Source organism: Babylonia areolata, chromosome 19, assembly GCF_041734735.1.
Source record: "Babylonia areolata isolate BAREFJ2019XMU chromosome 19, ASM4173473v1, whole genome shotgun sequence".
Lineage (NCBI taxonomy): Eukaryota > Metazoa > Mollusca > Gastropoda > Neogastropoda > Buccinidae > Babylonia > Babylonia areolata.
Genome location: NC_134894.1, coordinates 55,322,630 through 55,340,129, shown reverse-complemented (window position 1 = coordinate 55,340,129; position 17,500 = coordinate 55,322,630). Strand labels below are relative to the sequence as shown.

At 43.0% G+C, this 17,500-nt stretch overlaps 1 protein-coding gene across 1 annotated transcript in view; it reads left to right on the top strand.

The window, feature by feature from the left end:
• The window catches only part of LOC143293861 (adenylate cyclase type 1-like), a 378,538-nt gene that overhangs the window by 57,881 nt on the left and 303,157 nt on the right, over positions 1 to 17,500 (top strand).

Below are 17,500 nucleotides of genomic sequence, written 5' to 3'. Positions count from 1 at the left end.
GAGAGAGAGGGAGAGAGAGAGAGGTAGCGTCCACAAGTTTGTTTTCAGTGTGGCGACAATACAAAACAATACAATGCAATTTAATCCAATCCAATCCACTCCACCCACTCCACTCCACTCCTCTTCACTCCACCCCACTCCACTCCACTCCAATACAATACAATACAATGCAATGCAGTACAATACAGTACAATACAATGCAAAACAATGCAAAACAGTACAATACAATACAGTACAGTACAATACAGTACAATACAATACAGTACAATACAGTACAATACAATACAGTACAATACAGCACAATACAGTACAATGCAATACAATACAGTACAATACAATACAATGCAGTACAGTACAATACAGTATAATACAGTACAGTACAGTACAATACAGTACAGTACAATATAGTACAATACAGTACAGTACAGTACAATACAATACAGTACAGTACAGTACAATACAGTACAATACAGTACAATACAGTACAGTACAGTACAATACAGTACAATACAATACAGTACAGTACAGTACAATACAGTACAGTACAATACAGTACAATACAATACAGTACAGTACAGTACAATACAGTACAGTATAATACAGTACAATACAATACAGTACAATACAATGCAGTACAATACAGTATAATACAGTACAGTACAATACAGTACAGTACAATACAATACAATACAATACAGTACAGTACAATACAGTATAATACAATACAGTACAATACAGTATAATACAGTACAGTACAATACAGTACAGTACAATACAATACAATACAATACAGTACAGTACAATACAATACAGTATAATACAATACAGTACAATACAGTATAATACAATACAGTAAATACAGTACAATACAGTACAATACAATACAATACAGTACAGTACAATACAATACAGTACAGTACAGTATAATACAATACAGTACAGTACAATACAATACAATACAATACAGTACAGTACAGTATAATACAATACAGTACAGTACAATACAGTACAATACAATACAGTACAATACAATACAGTATAATACAGTACAATACAGTACAATACAGTACAATACAGTACAATACAATACAATACAATACAGTACAGTACAATACAGTACAATACAATACAGTACAATACAGTACAGTACAGTACAATACAGTATAATACAATACAGTACAATACAATACAATACAATACAGTACAGTACAATACAGTACAATACAGTACAATACAGTACAATACAATACAATACAGTACAATACAGTACAATACAATACAGTACAATACAGTACAATACAGTACAATACAATACAGTACAGTACAATACAATACAATACAATACAATACAGTACAGTACAATACAGTATAATACAATACAGTACAGTACAATACAGTACAATACAATACAAAACAGTACAGTACAGTACAATACAGTATAATACAATACAGTACAATACAATACAATACAGTACAGTACAATACAGTACAATACAATGCAGTACAGTACAATACAGTATAATACAATACAATGCAGTACAATACAATACAATACAGTACAATACAATACAATGCAGTACAGTACAATACAGTATAATACAATACAGTACAATACAATACAATACAATACAAGACGATGCTGAACAATGAAATAAAGTGGAGAACAGTACAGTAAACACATGATGCAGTGATACATTATGCAGAATGATCGAAGACTAAAAAACATTACGTCACAGAAACAAACAAACAAACAAACAACAACAACAACAACAACAAAAAAACAAACAGCCACAAGAAATCAACAGTCCACAGGTTCATCACACACTGATGTACAAAATTCAAATAGTATTGTAGTATATTAGCAAATGTTGAAAAAAAAGAAAAAGAAAAAAAAGTCAATATTGAAGGCATGAAGTAAAGGGGTTATTAAAACTGTCAAACTACTCACCACACAGAATACATGACAGAAATGAGAAATAGACAAAGAGAACAAAGAAGCACAGTTATGTCACTGTACATATACAATAGTGATGACAGTTCTGATGCTGATGCGGCAGGCAATAACTAACATCCAATCAATGGCGTGCATGAAATACATGAAAATCACAAACAGGTAGAAAATAAGATGAAACACTTTAGTGTGTGTAAAGGAATAGACCACGCATACATTTGACAAAAAAAGGGCATGATGTTTTTCGGTAGGTTTTTTTTTGGGGGGGTGGGGTGGGGGTGGGGGGGGGGGGCTATTGTTAGAGAGAGAGAGAGGGAGAGAGACAGAGTCTGTCAGTCAGGCTTGATAACAGCATAGCTTTTAAAATCTGATTCATCTCTTAAGTATGCTTTTTCATTCGTATGAACACACTGGATCTTTTCCATTGTCAGATAGCGGTTGATGTGGTTTTTTTAAGGCATGTTTATAGTCAACTGGATGATGTAAGGCGCTTTGAGCAGCATTGGTGCTGGATATCGCGCCATAGAAAAAACTATGTATTATTATTATTATTATTATTACTGTTATTATTCCGCGATGGCACACAAGTCGGAGTACGAAAGTACGAAAGAATGTTATGAACCTGTCACAGTCACGGCTTCCAATCAGCTTTTTCTTCGTCATAGAGTGCTGACCGACTTATTCCTGCCCCCCCCCCCCCCCCCCCCCCCCGCCCCCCCCCGCCCCCCCCTCAATTCCCCCCCCCCCCCCCCCCCCCCCCACGAAATCCGTGGGATGCACGTGCACAGTGACTGACCGCGCGCGTGACGCACGTGCGGGAACTGGGGTGGGGGGGGGGAACGTGACGTTGATCAAAAGTCACACCTTGCCATGCCCGGCCAGTTAATTTTATTAGACTGAGTGATTGAACGGACATCTGCTTCGAATAGAAACCTTCATCTCTTCTTTATTGATTTCTTCGTCCTTTCTTTCTTTCTTTCTTGTTTGGGCGTTAGTGGGGGAGTGGGTGGTGGGGAGGATGGGAGCAGGAGGTCGAGGGTTGGGGGGGGGGGAGCGAGGGTTTGTCGGAAGGGAGAGTGGGGTGGGGGCGGGGAGATTTGGTTGTTGTCTTCACAGTGTGTTCAGAAGTGTTATGTGTGTGTACATGTGCAAGGGCAAAACACACACACACACACACACACACACACACACACACATATTTTCCCCACTAAAGACATATATATATATATATATATATATATATATATATATATATATATATATATATATATATATATATATAGAATGATTCGTGTTCACAACGAGGCGTGGACGTAAATTCACTCTGCGAGTCACGCAAGACGAGTGAATGGGGAAGAAGAAATGTGAATATTGCCCAAAACAGCAAGTTGGTAAACAACTTGTCCAGTTCTCTTTTGTTCGTTTGTTTGTTTGTTTGTTTTGGAGTTATCACGAACCTTTCCTCTGGTCCAGTCCAATCTCCAGACGGACAGACACACAGACACACAGACAAAGAAAGACAGACAAGAGATAATGTGACAGAGATACAGCGAGAAGAAAAGAAATGTGAATACTGCCCGAAACAGCAAGTTGGTAAACAACTTGTCCAGTTCTCTTTTGTTTTGTTTGTTTGTTTGTTTGTTTGTTGTTTTGGAGCTATCACGAACTTTACCACTGGTCCAGTCCAATCTCCAGACGCACAGACACACAGACAAAGAAAGACAGACGGACAGGCATGCATGGAGAGAGAGCGAGAGAGAGAATGAGAGAGAGAGAGGAACTTTCCAGACAGCAGCCCCCCCCCCCCCCCACCAGACAAAAAAAGAAAAGAAAAAAAAAGAAAAGAGACAGAAGAAAACAACACATCCCAGGACAGTCACACACAGCCAGCAGCAAATGAAATGCCACACTTGTTCAACGTCTGTCCGGTTCCCCGACCCCCCCCCTCCCCCCCCCCACCCCCCAACCCCCCCGCCACGCCCCCCTGCTGTCCACAAATATCCCCCCATCCCCCACCCTCCCTTTTCTTACCCCCCTCCCCCTGCCCCCCCCCCCCCCCCCCCATCCCCCCCTCCCTCCATCCTCCCTAGCATTTCGTGTGACCAAAATCTCTTCTTCTCTGAACACCGCGTGTTTGACTGACAGCTCAATTAAGCCCCAGGTGATTAAAAAAAAAAAAAAAAAAAAAAAATCCCAGCTGGAGAGGACTGTAGTGTTCCGCGGAAGGTACATAACAGGAACCGAGAGGTCAGAACAAAGGGACTGGGGGTGGGGTGAGGAGAGGGCAAGGTGGGTGGAGGGGGGGGGAGGAGGAGTCGGAGGGTGTGTGTGTGGGGGTGGGGGTGGGGTGGGGGGGGGATCGGATGAGGATGTGTTGGGTTATAGGTGGTGAAGGAAGGGGGAGGGGGAGGAGGGAAGGGGGGGTGGTGGTGGTGGTGGTGGTGGAGAAGCTGCGTCCATTTTTTTTTTTTTTTTTTTGCTCCACGAGAGGTATGACGTATGACACATATGTTTGTTGTGAGCTTTTTTTTTTTCTTTTTTTTTCTTTTTTTTTAAAAAGAAATATAGATATTTGATTGGTTTGTTCGTTTCTTATACACACACACACACACACACACACACACACACACATATATATTCTATATATATATGCACATGGAGAGAGAGACATTATTTAAGATATATGTGTATATGTATCTGTGTATAAGAGAGAGAGAGAGAGAGAGTTTAAGAAATAATGTGACATAGTCTATGTGGGTCCGTCTATGTGCTTTTGATTCCTTCGTGAAGCAGAAACTGTTGCGAGTGCTTATATACCAGCAGAATCTGGAAAGTCTGTATCTGTAAGGAGCGTAATTATTTTCTTCAACCATCTGTCTATCTGATTGGGTAAGGAACACGCTGCATGCTCATAATAATGTCATTATCCGTCAAAGTCGCAATCATGACAGTAGTGACTCCAGACATCAACAGCTTATAAATTCTTAATGTTTATCCGTTATCGTTGGATTTTTTTTTCTTAAAAATAAATAAATAAATAACACACACACACACACACACACACACACACACACACACACACACACACACACACAAGAAGAAAGTAAACTGTTATGTTGCGAATTGTGATTTTATTTGCTCTTAATTTTTTTTTCCACAACCCCAATTCTCCTAGGAATAATGTAAACAAAACAAAAACAAACAAACAAAAAAGATGAAGAATAATCTTTGTGGTTTGATATCGCTCTTGTGATTTCACGCCATTTCCCCCCCCCCCCCACTCCCCCCACCCCCCCCCCCCCCGCGCCCCCCCTCCCTCTGTGTGTGTGTGTGTGTGTGTGTGTGTGTGTGTGTGTCTCTCAGTGTCTCTCTGTCTCTGTCTGTCTGTCTGTCTCTCTCTCTTCCGCTGTCTCTCTCTCTCTCTCTCTATCTCACTGTGTCTCTCTATCACTGTCTCTCTCTGTGTGTCTCTGTCTATGTCTGTTTCTCTCTCTCTGTCTCTCTCTGTGTCTGTCTGTCTGTTTGTCTCTCTCTGTCTGTCTCTCTCTCTCTCTGTGTCTGTGTGTGTGTGTGTGTCTCTCTCTCTGTCTCTGTGTGTGTGTCTCTCTGTGTCTCTGTGTGTGTGTGTCTCTCTCTGTCTCTGTCTCTCTGTCTCTGTCTGTCTGTCTCTCTGTGTGTGTCTCTCTCTATCTCTCTCTCTCTCTGTCTCTCTGTGTCTCTGTGTGTGTCTCTCTCTGTCTCTCTGTCTCTGTTTGTCTGTCTGTCTGTCTCTCTCTCTCTCTCTCTCCCCCCCCCCCCCCCCACCCCCCGCCTTCATTTTATTTTATTCCTTTCCTTTGCCTGCCTCCTCGACGCGCGTCCGTGGATTTCGGGCGTAATTAATTGCGAAAGAAGCCTTCACAGGCGACAAGACATCACATCGCACACTGCACTGTGACGTCTGGTTGTCTCAGTGCCGAGGGGCTGTACTGGGCCGGACTCGGGGGGAAAAAAGATGAAAAGGCAGAACAAGACAATCACACCGAAGCCTTCCAGACAAGGGGGGGGGGGGGGGGGGGGGACAACAATGCTTCGAAGCCGCCTTGCCTCCAGCCCCATAATAAGAAAACAGGGCAGTGAAACGTGGTATGTGTGTGTGTGTGTGTGTCGGGGGGGCCGGGGGTTGGGGGGGGAGGTATAAGATAGAGAGGGGGGCCGGGGGGTAGGGGGGTGGGGGGGGGGTGGAGAGTGAGATAGAGAGAGAGAGAGAGAGAGAGAGAGACGTGCGTGGGATGGGCAGAGAGAGACAGAAGAGTGTCGGAGGGACGGAGGGGGAAAGACACACACACACACACACACACACACATATATATATGTATATATATATATATATATATATATATATATATATATATACAGAGAGAGAGGCACGGAGATGGGCTGAGAGAGAGAAATACAGAGAGATGGAGGGAGAGAGAGAACGATAAGGGGGGTGGGGGGGGGGGGGGGGGGGCAAGTAAAGGGTGGTGGGGGGAGGGGGAGGCAGACAGAAAAACTCGGAGAAATACAAATCGCGACCCAGCTCCCTGCCACCACCACCAAACCCCCTCCCCCGCCCGCACACACACACACACACACACACACACACACACACACACTAACACTAACGCCCAAATATGAAAGAAAGAAAAAAAATAAAGAAAGAAAAGATGAAGGTTTCGAAGCAGAGAGAGAAAGAGAAATACAGAGACGGTTATTAAAAATATATATATATATTTTTTTTTAAATAGAGAGGGGGGAGTGGGGGTGCGGGAGAGAGAGGCGCAGTCAGTCAGCCACAGAGACAGACAATAGAAAAAGCCAACAACAAACCAAATACCCTAAGTTATCACAGAGAGAGAGAGAGAGACAGAGACAGAGACAGAGAGACAGAGACACAGAGAGATTGAGACAGAGAGACAGACACACAGAGATTGAGACAGAGACACACAGAGAGAGACAGAGACACACAGAGACAGAGACACAGAGAGAGAGACACACAGAGACACAGAGAGAGAGACAGACAGACACAGAGAGAGACAGAGACACAGAGAGATTGAGACAGAGAGATTGAGACAGAGACAGAGACACACACAGAGAGAGACAGAGACACACAGAGACAGAGACACACAGAGACAGACATATACATAGAGAGACAGAGACACAGAGAGATTGAGACATAGACACAAAGAGAGAGAGACACACAGAGACAGAGACACAGAGAGAGAGAGAGAGACAGACAGACACAGAGAGAGACAGAGACACAGAGAGATTGAGACAGAGAGATTGAGACAGAGACAGAGACACACACAGAGAGAGACAGAGACACAGACACAAAGAGACAGGCATACACAGAGAGAGACAGAGACACAGAGAGATTGAGACAGAGAGAGACAGAGAGATTGAGACAGAGACACACAGAGACACAGACAGACAGACACAGAGAGAGACAGAGAGATTGAGACAGAGACAGACACACACACACACACACAGACAGAGCGAGACAGAACATCCTCCCGACCCCGCGACATACTATCCCCTCCCCCCCGTCACCCCCTTTCCTCCTCGCAGAGTTCATTACTTCCTTCCTTCCTGCTGACAAAGGAAGTTCGGGAACTTCCAAGGCGCACGGTGGGCATTCTTCACATTCTTGGTAGCCGGTGGCTGTAGTCATAGTAACAAGGCGCGTGGCACGCACGCACGTACGTACGTACGCACGCCCCCTTCCCTGGTAGTGTGTATTGGGCCAATCTGAAATAGGCTTTTAGCGCTCTTGAAAGAACTTCAAGTTTAACGAGGTACATCACCACAGCCGCAAAGTAGGATGGAACGGTTGTTGTTGTTGTTGTTGTGTGTGTGTGGTTGTGGTTGTTGTTGTTGTTGGTTGTTTGTGTGTGTGTGTGTGTGTGTGTGCACGCGCGCGCATGCACGTGTGTTCAGTTGATTAACTCTCTCCATACGAACGGCGAAAGAGACGACGTTAACAGCGTTTCACCCCAATTACCATCATCAAAATATTGCAGGCGGAAGGCTCTTATACTGAAGACGTGAATGTTGACAAAGAATACCACAATTCTGACGACGGAAGCTAAAGGTTGGGTCATTCAGACACCCACTGGACATCCGAGGGGTCTGTGTAGAGGAGAAGAGAGGACTGGCCGTACTGAGTGAGTTAAAATCATATTCTAGAAACAGAAGATTCAGCATACAAAACAAACAAGTGATTCCTACGAAATTCTTTTTCTTCATAAAGTAGAATTTTAGATATAAATTTTTTTTTTATTAAAAGAACCTCTAAAATGTTACTATTTTCTGTGCTGTTTCTTATGTTTTGTTGATAATGTTGTTCTTACTCCCTTCTCCGCTTTTCGACGTATCTTCTCTTAATCTTCGACTCACGTAGGCCGAAGCACTCCGCCTGCAAAATCTCTCCTGACACGGCAAAGGGCCAGCTCGATAGTCCCCCGTGTCGATAGTCCCCACCCATATGAAGGGGTATGAACAGAACATCTTTCTTTGGAAAGGAAGCAATAATATATATATATATATATATGTGTATGTGTGTGTGTGTGTGTGTGTGTGTGTGTGTGTGTGTGTGTTAGAATATAAGCATGAAAACAAAAGTGCTGAATTGGAAAGATCTAGAAACAGTCGAATAAGCCGAAAAAGTCACTTTTTCGTCTAGACAAACGAACTTTGTGTTATCACTGACTGTCGACACATATCCACTCACACCATCCACACATCCCCTGCACCCCCGCTTCACACACACACACACACACACACACACAATGGTCTTCAGTGAAGAAAGGGCCACGCTCACCCTCACCATGATATTATGCCGATCTTGGAAGCAGATTCTGATATCATTTGAATGTAACTGTGGATAATAGAGTAATCGGAATAAAGTTGAAAGATTGATTTAATTCTCCGTATCACACACACACACACACACACACACACACACACACACACACACACACACACGGCACCAAAGACAAATCTCTAAGACAATTCCATGCAGGTTCTGCACTTTATGTACTGGAACAAAGACCACCATCGGCGAGAACACACACGCACACATTGAAATCATTGAGCACCCAGATTCTCGACGTGTTGGACCAGCGTTACTTTGCAGTGCCTGACATGGTGCTAATGTACTCCTTCCAAAGAATATTTCGTAAATCTGGGCTGGATTCAGGCAGCTGTTCTTTGGCAAAAAAAAATAGGTTCCTGCATTTACCTTTTTCGCCCCCAAGCACGAATCGTTCCGCCTATACAGTTAGCTATTTTGAAGCGCAACCAGTACGCTTTCCTTGCCTCGATGTGATGCTTGTAGCATGTGTATGCTGGCGGGAGCGTGTCGATACTCCCCCCGTGTCGATACTCCCCCGTGTCAATACTCCCCCGTGTCGATACTCCCCCGTGTCGATACTCCCTCCGTGTCAATACTCCTCCGTGTCATACTCCCCCGTGTTGATACTCCCCCGTGTTGATACTCCCCCGTGTCGATACTCCTCCGTGTCATACTCCCCCGTGTTGATACTCCCCCGTGTCGATACTCCTCCGTGTCATACTCCCCCGTGTTGATACTCCCCCGTGTCGATACTCCCCCGTGTTGATAATACCCCGTGTCGATACTCCCTCCGTGTCAATACTCCTCCGTGTCATACTCCCCCGTGTTGATACTCCCCCGTGTTGATACTCCCCCGTGTTGATACTCCCCCCGTGTCAATACTCCCCCGTGTCAATACTCCCTCCGTGTCGATACTCCTCCGTGTCATACTCCCCCGTGTCGATACTCCCCTGTGTCGATACTCCCCTGTGTTGATACTCCCCCGTGTCGATACTCCCCCGTGTGTGTGTGTGTGTGTGTGTGTGTGTGTGTGTGTGTGTGTGTGTGTGTGTGTGTGGTTGTTGCTGCTGCAGTTGTTGTATTCTTCTTCTTCTTCTTCTTCAGTTTAGCGTCTTTTAAACATAAGCACAACTTTGATTAAGCAGAAAGCATTGTCAGTCACAAATAATTATATACATACATCTGTATTTGACTGTTTTTGGATCTTTGTGAGAGGGATTATCGACACGGGGGAGTATTGACGCGGGGGAGTATCGACTCGGGGGAGTATCGACTCGGGGGAGTATCGGGCTGACCCCTATGCCGGCAACTGCCGTACAAAATGACTAGCGAGAGCTGACACATGACAGTTAAGATAAGAAAAGATAAGATAAGAATAACTTTATTATCTCCACCTGGAGAAATTTGGTCAGGTGCATTATCACAACATAGACAAGTAAACAACATGGGGACCATAACTGTAAAAGTCAACAACAGCTTTTACGAATATTACGAAGATACAAATGTAAAAAAAAAAAAAAATATCACATACACCGTTTCATACATACATCCACACACTGCAGGTAGTAACTAGTATTCTTAATGTAAAAACAGAAAGAATTAAGAAACATTATTTGAATAGAATTATAAACATAGCCTACTATACTGCACATTGATTATAATAGACAGATAAGATAAGAATAAAGATAAATTGCGGAAAACCGCAACCAGATAATCAGCACACACCCGCACCCTCACTCCCCCCCCCACCCCCACCCCCACCCACCCCACTCACGCGGATTACTTGATTAAACAATTTCTTCTGGAGTTCTACAATGTCGTTCGTGTATGTTCGTTTACTTCACTAAATAAAGCATGATGCTTATAGACATACTCTGTAGAAGTCAGTGACAGGGATTCTTCTGGTAAGAAAAACAAAAAGTTGCTTGATTTATATTATTTGATCTGGATCAGTTACTGTTGAAAGATATGAAGAAAGAAAAGGCTAAAGAATTGTCGATTAGTATACGCATAGCATACTACGTGGCTGAAAAAAATAAATCGACACGCTTTCACCACAGCTACGTACAGCCACGTTCAGCCTATTAACTCTCTCGATACGAACGGCGAAAGAGAAGACGTTAACAGCGTTTCACCCCAGTTACCATCATCAAAATATTGCAAGCGGAAGGCTCTTATAATGAAGAGGTGAATGTTGACAAAGAATACCACAATTCTGACGACGGAAGCTAAAGGTTGGGTCATTCAGACACCCACTGGACATCCGAAGGGTCTGTGTAGAGGAGAAGAGAGGACTGGCCGTACTGAGTGAGTTAATAAGAGATACACATGCAGGAAAAGTACGCGTTTTTCTCCTACTTCACCGAGTTGGCCGTTCGCAACTCTGGTTTCTCGTCTCTAAATTGGTTATTAATTTTCTCTTCCATTGTTTCCCATGCATGTCGTGTTCTTTCTTTCTTTCTTTTTTTCTTTTTTTTTTTCTTTTTTTTTTTCCTTTTTTTTTTTCTTTCTATTCTTCCTGTGCTGTTTGCTTACGGACATGGCACGTGCTTGTCTGGAGATTGGATCAGGAGGGGGTGTTAAATTGACAAATCACGCCTGAGAGATAGAGGGGAGAGAGAGAGAGAGAGAGAGATCTGGGATTGGAATTTATTCATTAAGGCCAAAAGCCCCCCCCCCCCCCCCCCCCCCCCCCCTATAAGAAGGGGTATGAACTGAACCTCTTTTTTTTTTTATAAAGGAAGAAAAAAATATTTATATATGTTAGAATATAAACATGAAAACAAAAGTGCCGAACTGGATCACGCGTAAGCTATGATTATCAATATCACACACAAAAACAGTAGTACCATGTCAAGAGTTGACAATTTCTCTATTTTTGTTTTTTGTTGTTTTTTTTGTTTTGTTTTGTTTTGAATGCTTGATATAAGAGCATGACATGTTTTTATACTACAAATTCATTTCCAGTAGAGGTAATGAAGGTTTAAAGTCACTAGACTAGAGAGAGCGAGCGAGCGAGCGAGAGAGAGAGAGAGAGAGAGGGTGATTATCTAGTTCTGGAGTTAGTATTCCTTTCGCTGAAGGGAAATGCTTATTCTCGAGTCATTGGGATCGACACGACACATGTAATAATAATAATAGATACTTATATAGCACACTGTCCAGATATCTGCTCTAGGTGCTTTACAAAAACGCTTTGTCAACATAAAACATTATATCTATGTTACATACACACACCAAAATATGACTACACACACACACACACACACGCACGCACGCACGCACGCACGCACACACACACACACACACACACACACACACACACACACTGCGTACATACATTTTAACAATACATGTGTATCTAACAGCTACCCTAACACATACGCACACATAGGCAGGCACAAACTTACATAAACGCACGCCCACACAATACACATTCATATACATGCATGTAGTTATGTATACATACATATGTATACATACATAGTCAAGCACAGCTAACGCAAAGGAAGTGGACCTGCCACAATTGAACTTACTGCTGAGGGAAAAGGTGAGTTTTGAGACGAGGTTTAAAAGATGCGAGGGAATCAGAATGACGGAGGTTATCAGGGAGCTTGTTCCACGTCTTTGGCGATTGAAAAGAAAACGATCTGTGTCCATAGGTCTTACTTCTGAGTTAAGAAAGATACTTGGGGCCAGATCCATTGACTGCAGAAAAGGTCAGAGTGGATAGCTTGTGTGTTCGAAGTAATTATACGAGTGGAAGAGAAACAAATGTCATAGAAAGAAAGCATCCATATGAGGGAAAGAGAGAGAGAAAGGTGTATAGAAGTGGGAAAGGGGAAGAAAAAGAGTGTCCCTGACGGACAGTCTGAGAGAGACAGACAGACAGACAGATACAGAGAGAGATTGTCATACTTCCTTATCTTTTGTCTTTTTACAAAAAAAACGAACACCACACACACACACACACACACACACACACACACACACACACAGATTGTCACATCTCCATATTTCTTGTCTTTTTTGCTATAAACGAACGCATCAGAGAGAGAGAGAGAGAGAGAGATTGTCACGTTTCCTTTTTTTTTCTTTCTTTTTTTTTTCTTCTTTAAATAAACGAACACACCCTCAAGCCATTGTAACTCCTGAAAGACGGGTGAATCCAGGAGGTGCCAGACATTCACACACCGAATCTGTGCAAAGCAGTAAAAACAAGGAAACCCCGACAGTTACAGACCAAAATAACTCATATCAGGCACGTGTAGAAACGCTCTTTTGTTTCCTGCCCCCGCCCATATGGACACTGATAGCAGACAGTGATGTCGCTGCTGAACTGGCCACTATGCCCCTCGATCGTGTTTGGTGGGGGCATGTGGAAGAGGAGGGGTTTGGGTGGGGGTTTAGGAGAGGAAGTGAAGAGGGAGGGGGATTATCGAAGGTACCCATTAGAGAGAGAGAGAGAGAGAGAGGAGGGGGAGGAGAGGAAGTGAAGAGGGAGGGGGATTATCAAAGGTACCCATTAGAGAGAGAGGGAGGGGGGAGGGGAGGAAGTGAAGAGGGAGGGGGATTATCAAAGGTACCCATTAGAGAGAGAGAGAGAGAGAGAGAGAGAGGGGGGGAGGAGAGGAAGTGAAGAGGGAGGAGGATGATCAAAGGTACCCATTAGAGAGAGAGAGAGGGGGGGAGGGGGGAGTGAAGAGGGAGGGGGATGATCATAGGTACCCATTAGAGAGAGAGAGAGAGGGGGGGAGGGGGAGTGAAGAGGGAGGGGGATGATCATAGGTACCCATTAGAGAGAGAGGGAGGGGGGGGAGGAGAGGAAGTGAAGATGGAGGGGGATTATCAAAGGTACCCATTAGAGAGAGAGAGAGGAGGGGGAGGAGAGGAAGTGAAGAGGGAGGGGGATTATCAAAGGTACCCATTAGAGAGAGAGAGAGCAGGGGGGGGGGGACGAAACGAATTTTTATTTCACGAGGGTAGGGGAGTAAGCATAGCTACTTCTTTTTTTTATAATCCAGCCCTCAACACACAGAGAAAAAGAGAGAGACAGACAGACAACACACACACACACACACACACACACACACACACACACACACACACACAGAGAAGGGGGGGGGGACACTGAATACTCAACTCTGAACTTTGAACACTGGTGTAGCCGTGGTCCCGAGTGGTTTATTATAAAAGGGGACGATACAAAAGAATTAATGATGATTTACTGAATTAAAGGACAGAAAATATGCACGCACTGGCCCAGGGACATATAGCAGGACAGTCACAAAAGGGTTTTTCTATGGTTTTATTTACAATAGTTAAATAAGTAAAGAAAAAGGGAAGAAGAAGAAGAGATAAGAAGAGAATGCAGCTATATGGTGATGCTGGCCGTTGCAGCAGCACATACAAAACACAATCTCTGTGCGACACAGCAAGAGAGAGAGAAAGCAGGCTCTGGCCAGTAACTGGCCAGGTGGAAAAGTGACCAGTCATCACCTACTGTGGCAAGTTAAGCGAACTGCAATGACGCCCGAGTGTGCTGCGAAGCAAATCGGCTCCAATCGGGCCAAATTTAATTAGAACTGTGTTTGTTACAAGGTGTTCAGTGATAGATTTCTGAATGATTCATGAACCGATTTACAGCGGATTGGTCGCAAAAGCTCAACACCTACTTTTTAATGAGTGTAAAATAAAGTGTTGATTATTTAAGATAAATTTATAGTCTTGATTTAAGTCACCTGAAAAGGGTTGTTTTAGCGAGCTTGTCGCTGAAAATTATAAACTGCGTTAAATCAGTTTAACATAGGCAAACACAAATGGTATAGATTTAAAGATGGAATTGCAACGATTCAGCCAGTACATAATACTTGCAGTTTACTCATCCGACCAAAGAGATATTTAATTAAATACGGTGTATCAGAAACACTGTTTTCAACTCAGCCAAAGCCATCAAGCAACCATAGGTGTGCAGTGATTGTCGTTGAGTGTCGACAGTGAAAATCGGCTTTGAATCTTCTAGATACCTGATCTATTCTCATCCAAACACAGTAATGGTGTGGTTTTAGTTTCCAACAGCAGTCACATACACAACTGTAGACTGTAGCGTTATGTGTGACGAGAAAGACAAAATGACGTAAGCTTAGCGTCAGTTGAAATCTTTACACTGACGAACATTAAACTGAAATCAAGTATGCTTCTAGCTGATTAAAGTGTGTGTGTAAGCACAACAAATATAATATTGCAGTGAATGATACAGAGACTTGATTTAATAGATGTTTAGGAGCAGCTGTTTAAAAGGGGCTTTGCAATTACAATTCGAATGGCGCCGCATTCTGTGCGGGTCGTTGAAGACCTGCAGGTTAGTTGCAAAAAAGGCGTCTGCTATGAAGCTTGTGCGTGAAGCAGTTTTTGAAGCCAGTTGAGTGCTTGGCTACACTGAAATGTTTTATATCATTAGCTGTGGAGCTCTTGTGACAAAGGAGGGGTGGGGCTGGGGGAGGGGGTTGGGGGTGCAAATCAGAACAATAATGGTGCAAAACAGATAAATGAAACAGAACAGAAAAAAAGAGAAGATTTGGAGTCAAATAAGATAAACTTTTAAGAAATAAGAGTCACTTTGACATTTTACTGTCATTAGCTGCTGAAAAATCCATGTGGCAGGGAGGTGTTTGCTTTTTTTCCACCCGAGAAATGAGAGAGAGGGACAGACAGACAGACACACACACAGAAAACAGGACACAACATGCTATCAATGCTTTTTCCATTCCACTGTCTACCTTTTTGTAACGTTGGGGACGACACATGCTGGGTCACTTCAAGGGACAGAACAAAAACAAACAAACAAAAAAAAAAAAAACAATATTGCCTCAAATCGTTTCCAGTGCAGGCAGAATGCTTTGTGTTAGAAAAAAACGTATGGGATTTTGTTTGTTTGTTTTTTTGTTTTTGTTTTTGTTTTTTGTTCGTGTTCGCAATTAGCTGAGGACCTCTGATAAAGACAATAATGGCTTGCCCAAAGGGACATGATTATCATGAGCATGTTTCGCGTTTCCATATTTGAAATTTTACGAACTGTTTCTCGTATGCTTTTTGATTGTTTTACTTTTCTTAAAGTCTGTGTTTACTTTCGGAGATGGCATGACAGTTTTGGGTGGTGTTAGATTGTGAAGAGGATGGGAGTGAAAGAAATGTACACATGTTTTTTTGTTTGTTTTTCTTTCTTTTTGTTTTTTTTTTTGTTTGTTTGTTGTTGTTTTTTGTTGTTGTTTTTTTGTTTGCTTTTTTGTTGTTGTTTTTGTTGGTAAAATGGATACGGAGAAAGTTGTTTACGCCAGGACATCACAGGAACATAATGACGAAACCATAAGATAAATAAATATGGCTCAGAAGAGGAAAATGAAATAGAGACAGACAAAAAGATTGTACACTCAAAGGTAATTCTCAAACCATTGCTTGGAAACCGTGCATCTCAAATAAATGTGGCAGACATGCGCACAGACATTGTGCAGTTAAAAGAAATCGACTGCTATGGACCGAAATAACTCTCTCTCTCTCTCTCTCACACACACACACACACACACACACACGTGTGGAAACGCCCTTTTCACCCCTCCCTCCCCCATCCCATATGGAGAACTGATAACAGGGCTGCGGCTGCTGCTCTCTGCATTAGTTGATAATTATGGACCTGATGCTTAGCGTGTGTGTTGAGGGGAAGGGGCGGAGGAGGAGGAAGCGAGTGGCTATGGAGTTTACTAGTCAACAGTACCTGTTTCCCATCGTTACATTTCACTGTACTTACGTGCGGTTTTTTTTTTGCAATGAAAGGTAATATCATATACAGAGTTCATACCAGCGCATCACGATGCCCCAACAACAACAACAAAAACCACAAAAACAACAAAACTCGCACATGCGCATAAGGACGCATATACACGACACTTATAAACAGCAGAGGACCAACAACTGACCCAAAAAAAGAAAAAATGTATATAATTTTATATGTATGATATTCATTCGTGTCCGACTGTGACCATCAGAACAGCAGAAGTAAGGCAAATGTTGTCCTGACTATCTGGGCCAGAATTTGATTACAGTGGAGAGTGTCTTGCCCAAGTTACATCCCCACTCTCTCGGGATCTCTCTCTTTATGATAGTCGGCGTTGGTAAGGTTCCCAAACGCCAACTCGCCCCAAAGGCTGCAGCACTAAGAAATAGAAAAGAAAAAGATATATCAGTCCTCTTCTCATGTTCCACTTTCCACCACTTTTTACCGCAAACGTCTGAATGTGCCCCGTCACTTCTAGGCGTATTAACTCAGTACGGCCAGTCCTCTCTTCTCCTCTACACAGACCCCTCGGATGTCCAGTGGGTGTCTGAATGACCCAACCTTTAGCTTCCGTCGTCAGAATTGTGGTATTCTTTGTCAACATTCACCTCTTCAGTATGAGAGCCTGCCACTTGCAATATTTTGATGGTGGTAATTGGGGTGAAACGCTGTTAACGTCTTTTCTTTCGCCGTTCGTATGGAGAGAGAGTTAAAAACAACAACAACAAAAACTGCATCAAATTGTTTCCAGTATAGTGCATCAAATTGTTTCCAGTGCTGACAGAACAAAAAAACACATCGTATCAGGAAGCGTGGGAAGCGATTTCTAGTCGTAGCAGTTGGC